This window comes from Dipodomys merriami, unplaced genomic scaffold (genome assembly GCF_024711535.1).
Source record: "Dipodomys merriami isolate MVZ:Mamm:240054 unplaced genomic scaffold, mDipMer1.0.p SCAF_14, whole genome shotgun sequence".
NCBI classification, from domain to species: domain Eukaryota; kingdom Metazoa; phylum Chordata; class Mammalia; order Rodentia; family Heteromyidae; genus Dipodomys; species Dipodomys merriami.
Window position 1 is genome coordinate 33,175,694 of NW_027202715.1, and position 6,209 is coordinate 33,181,902.

A 6,209-nucleotide genomic window follows, 5' to 3' on the forward strand; every position below is an offset into this window, starting at 1 on the left:
AGAGGAATTATAGTTACATGAGTAACTATGAGTACATGTCCTATTGAGCATTGTTATCCCATCCTTTGGTTTTCCCCTACCATCTCTTCCCTCCCCACCTCCCCAACTACTCCCTCCCCACCCCAAGTTGTGAAATTCATTTCTAACATGGTGTCTTGTATGTCGCATTAGTACAATGGGTCAACCTGTATCCTTGTTTCAGTATTTTTTTATTTCCCTTCCCCTCCCCAAATAAGAAAAATGCATATACAAGATGCAGGGACAGAAAGAAATACAGTGACAACTGGGGTTATACCATTGAGGAAGAACATACAAAAAATAAAAAAAATACGTAGTACAATAAAAACAACAGTGCCAAAGGAAAAAAACTCTTATGTCCCTATCTTGGGGTTCATTTCACTTAGCATCATCTTATATGTTCATATATACATAGCTTTTGATCTTTTCTGCTTGTCCTAGACATATATAGTTATTGCAAATAAGGGAAACCATGGGACCTATATTTCTTTGGGTCTGGTTTTCTTCACTTAATATGATTTTTTCCAAGTCTTTCCATTTCCTAGCAAGTGGGGCAGTGCCATTCTTTCTGATGGAGGCATAGAATTCCATTATATATATATATATCTATATATATCTATATCTATATCTATATATATATATCACATTTTCTTGATCCATTCATCTACTGTGGGGCATCAGGGTTGGCTCCATATCTTATATATGGTGAATAATGCTGCAATAAACATAGTTGTGCTAATAGCTTTAGCATAGCCTTGCTTGTAATCATTTGGGTAAATGCCCAGAACTGGGATTACTGGGTCATAGGGGAGCTCTATATGTAGTCTTTTGAGGAACCTTCATACTGCTTTCCAAAGTGGTTGAACAAGTTGACACTCCCACCAACAGTGCAGTAGCATTTTCTTTTGGCCACATCCCCTCCAGCATGTGTTGTCATTAGATTTCTTGATTATAGCCAATCTAACTGGGGTGAGGTAGAATCTCAATGTTGTTTTGATTTGCATTTCTTTTATGGCTAGAGAAGTTGAGCATTTCTTCATGTGTCTATTGGCCATTCTTATTTTCTCTTCAGAGAAGTCTCTCTTTAAGTCATTAGTCCACTTATTAATGTGGTGATTATTTCTTTGAGGATTTGTTGTTGGGGGATTTAATTTTTTGAGTTCTAAGTATATTTTAGATATGAGGCCCTTATCTTTTGTATGGCCAGTGAAGATCTTCTCCCAATCCATGGGCTTTCTATTGATCTTGATAACTATGTCCTTTGCCATGCAGAAAGAAGCACTGAAGTTTCATGCAATCAATTTATCCAACCTTTCTTTGATTTATTGTGTTCTTGGGTGTTTATTAAAAAAATTTCGGCCTGTGCCAAGGAGCCCTAGTGTTTGTCCTATTCCTTCCTGTAATGTTTTCAGCGTGTCTGCTTTGATTTTGAGGTCTTTGGTCCATTTGGATTAATTCTATTCAGGGTGATATATATGGGATCTAGCTTTAGTTTTCTACAGGTGGTTAACCCATTTTGCCAGCACCATTTACTGAAGAGGCTGTCTTTCTTCCATTCTAATTTTTTGGCTCCCTTATCAAAGATTAGATGGCTATAGGTCTGTGGGTTCATTTCTGGGTTTTCAATTATATTCCATTGGTCCTGAGGTCTCTTCTTGTGCCAGTACCAAGCTGTTTTGATTACTATGGCTTTGTAGTAGAGTTTGAAATTTGGTATTGATATTTCTCCAGCATTGTTCTTTCTGTTAAGGATCGTTTTTACTATTCAGGGTCTTTTATTGTTCCATATGAATTTTTGGGTTGCTTCTTCTATTCCATTGAAGAATGAGGTTGGAATATTGATAGATATCACATTGAATTTGTAGATAGCCTTTGGCAATATAACCATTTTCACAATGTTGATCCTTCCAATACAGGAGCATGGGAGGTTTTTCTACTTCCTTATTTCTGCTTTAATTTCCATTTTTTTTTCAGGTTTTTAAAGTTTTCATCATAGAGGTCCTTCATTTCTTTGGTTAAGTTAACTCCTAGGTATTTTTTTTTTGTGGGGCTATTACAAAAGCAGTTGCTTTCTTGATTGCCACATTCTTCTCATTATTGGCATACAGAAAAGTCATTTATTTTTTAATGTTAATTTTACACCCTGCTACTTTGCCAAAGTTTTGAATCAGCTTGAGTAGCATGGGAGTAGAGTCCATGCAGTTCTTTAAATATAAGATCATGTCATCTGCGAAGAGGGGGAGTTTTACTTCATCTTCCCTATTTGGATCCCCTTTATGTTTGCATCTTGTCTTATTGCTCTAGCTAGGCATTCTAATACTAAATTGAAGAGGAGTAGAGAGAGCAGACATCCTTGTCTCATTTCTGAATTTAGAGAAAATGGTTTTAGCTTTCGCCATTAATTATAGTGCTGGCTGTAGATTTGTTGTACTCAGCCTTTATTATATTTGGGAATGTTCCATAGATTCCTAGTTTATCCAGAGCCTTCATCATAAAGGCGTGTTTGATCTTGTCAAATGCTTTTTTCTGCATCTATTGAGATAACCATATAGTTCTTAACAGACAATTTTTGATGTCCATTGTGGATGTTCTAAGATTATACACATACCATCATCTGGGATTCTATCACATCTTCCAAAAAAGAAAGAGAGAAAATGATAGAGAGAGAGAGAGAGAGAGAGAGAGAGAGAGAGAGAGAGAGAGAGAGAGAGAGAGAGAGAGAGAGAGAGAGAGAGAGACAAAGAGACAGAGAGACAGAGAGACAGAGAGACAGAGAGACAGAGAGACAGAGAGACAGAGAGACAGAGAGAGACAGAGGGGAGAAGGGAGGGATGGAGAGAGAAACCCCAAATCTTACTGGTAAAAAAGTCATCTTCAGGATTGGAGAGAAAAGAATGCTGAGTTCCATCACAGTAAAGCAAATTTATTTGTTTCAATGTTTTTTCATCGTATCACTTTTTCCTTATTGTTTTAAGAGCTTTTATTTAACACTGAGGTAGAGCTATTTGTTTTCTAGAGTATATCCCATGCATTTGCTTGAAGAGGAAGAGAGAAAACTGCCTCTGCCGATCAATTTACTATGTGTGAAAAAGCATGGTGAAAGTTTCAGAAATCCAGTTGTGAAAATCTGAACTTTGCTTTTGGTTAGTCATGATGGGAGGGAAGGAACACTTAACTGAGCTAAGCTCAACATGGAGAAACACATACATTAGACTATGTGTTTGCACAAACCTTACTAACCTCTGTTCTAAAATGAAAATATGATACACTAAATAGGATACTATTGCAAGAATAAACTTATTTTCTGTGAGAGATAAAAAGCACTCAAAATTCAGCTCTTCTGCATTACCAGCCTATCCTGTCATCCAATTAGATGCATAAGGAAACATTTATTTGGCCAAAGGATACACAGATAAATAGTTACCTTATATCCATAGAAGTGGAAATAGGGACTCTGTTCCTTGGAGTTATCATGAATAGCCATCTGTTGTAATAAAGGAGATGCTTTTTTTTTTCTCATTTTGAAAAGCCAGTGGCGCTAGAACTTAATGATTTGTTGTTTCTAAATGTTGATTTCTAATTTGTTTATTTGGAACTTGAGCATCTTTTCATATAAAAAGGGTGCTTTAGATGAGAGCCATCACCTTTTAGGAACTATCCTTGACAGCTTAGCATGTCTGGAGAAGAATCCAGGGAAACTGCATTTTAACATGGTAGTAGGAATGCATCCTGTGGTGCAAACAGTGATTTTAAGCTGTCCTTACCTTGCATAATGGCTGAATTCCTACCTTGGCTCACCTAGGTTGTTTCAGTTATCAGATGCTACCATGAGCTATTAAGAGTCGAAACCTGTACTAAAACTTGCTCACAGGACACTCCAGGAACATGTTTCTTCCCAGTAGACCCAGTCCATCAAAACCAGAAAATAGGAACTCATACATTGTCATAGAAAATGTGACCAAAAAAAACCAGCTTTAGACAATCATTGAGGGACAAAGTAAAGATCCAGTCAGTGACAATTACCAAGGCCTATTTCAGGTAAAGAAAGAGGATTTTGATAATGGAAGGCAATGAATAAAGGTACATTTACCTTTTTGTAAGACTAGTAGGAGAGATCAGTCCGTGAGGTCTCATGGGGATTGGACAGTGAGAGTTTGTGGTTTATTCCCACCTGGAATGAGTGACTTTAAGTGATTACTTTCACCATTTCTTCATTTGTGAGGACAATGGGTTTTAATTTGTAAGATTTTGTGATAATTAAAAGATATAGGTAAGAGCTTTGCATGCTGCCTAGGGGATAATTGATTTTTAATTACTCTGTTTTATTGTCAAACAAAACAAACAAACACCAGAAGAGCTTGTAAAAGCTCTTAGTAAGCTAAAGAGTCAGAATTCAAGTTTAGATGCTTTATTTTTAACTTCATTGTTTTACCTTCACAACTACTCAGATTCTGGTCCAAGTTTCAGCAGTGTTTTTTTTAAATCACTCAATAGTAGACTAAGAAAAGAGACTCTTGGATCCTTCTCTGAGATACATGAAATCTGAGAATCTATATGGTAAAGAAAACCACTTGACAAGAATGTATATTTTAGAAATATCTCCCAGTTGTTTGATTTCATATTAGAATTTGAGAAGCACAAATCTGCAATAGTTGTATCTGATAGAGTGTTAAGCTCTGTCAAAAACATGGTGACAATTAGTCACATACCTACCTGCTCGTGACTATAGTATTTCTCTTTTGCCTGGAAAATTACCTGGTGCATATAAATCATAGGCAAAATTAGAAGCCATTTTTGGAAATATTTTTATAAAAAGTGAGGTATAAGATATAACAGTCTCCACCCAGCAGCATCAGAATACACGTTTTTCTCAGCAGCACATGGAACGTTTTCTAAAATAGATCACATTTTAGGCCACAAAGCAAACTTGTCTAAATTCAGAAACATTGAAGTTATACCTTGCATCCTCTCTGACCACAAGGGAATAAAATTAGAACTCAACACCAAAAGCCACCAAAGAAAGTCCGGCATCACATAGAGGCTGAACAACACACTGCTGAATCATGAGTGGGTCATGGAAGAGATTAGAAAGGAAATTCAAATGTTCATGCTATTCAACAAAAATGAACACACAAATTACCAGCTCCTCTGGGACACAGCAAAGGCAGTACTCAGAGGCAAGTTTATAGCTCTGAGCTCCTACATCAACAAATTGGAGAGATCTGAAACTAACAATTTAATGACACATCTAAACCTCCTTGAAAAAGAGCAGCAAGTTAAACTCCAATCCAGTAGACGGAAAGAAATAATCAAAATTAAATCAGAATTAAATGAATTAGAATCCAAAAAAACTATAGAAAGAATCAACAAAACAAAGAGTTGGTTCTTCGAAAAAATTAACAAAATTGACAGACCCTTAGCAAATCTTATCAGAAAAAGAAGAGAACACACCCAAATTAATAAACTCAGAGATGAGAATGGAAACATCACCACGGAAACAACCAAGATTCAGAACATTATAAGGGAATACTTCTCAAAACTTTATGCTAATAAGTTTGAGAACTTGACAGAAATGGACCTTTTCCTAGCAAATATTGACATGCCAAAACTAAACAAAGATGAGTTAAACTATCTTAACAGGCCCATATCAAGCACTGAAATAGAAACAGCAATAAGAGACCTCCCAGCTAAGAAAAGTCCAGGACCAGATGGTTTTACAGTGGAATTTTACAAGGCCTTCAAAGCAGAGCTCACACCAATACTCCTCCAACTCTTCAATGAAATTGAAAGAGAAAGCTCACTACCGAACACATTCTATGAAGCCATCATAACCCTCATCCCAAAACCAGGCAGGGACTCATCACAGAAAGAGAACTATAGACCCATTTCTTTGATGAATATTGATGCAAAACTTCTCAACAAAATTTTGGCCAATCGACTTCAACAATTCATCCAAAAAATCATACACCACGATCAAACAGGATTCATTTCAGGGATGCAAAGCTGGTTCAATATACGCAAATCAATTAATATTATTCATCACATCAACAGGAGCAAGAATAAGAACCACATGGTTATCTCAATAGATGCAGAAAAAGCATTCGACAAGATCCAACACCTCTTCATGATGAAGGTTTTGGAAAAATTAGGAATCCATGGAACATTCCTCAATACAATAAAGGCTGTATATG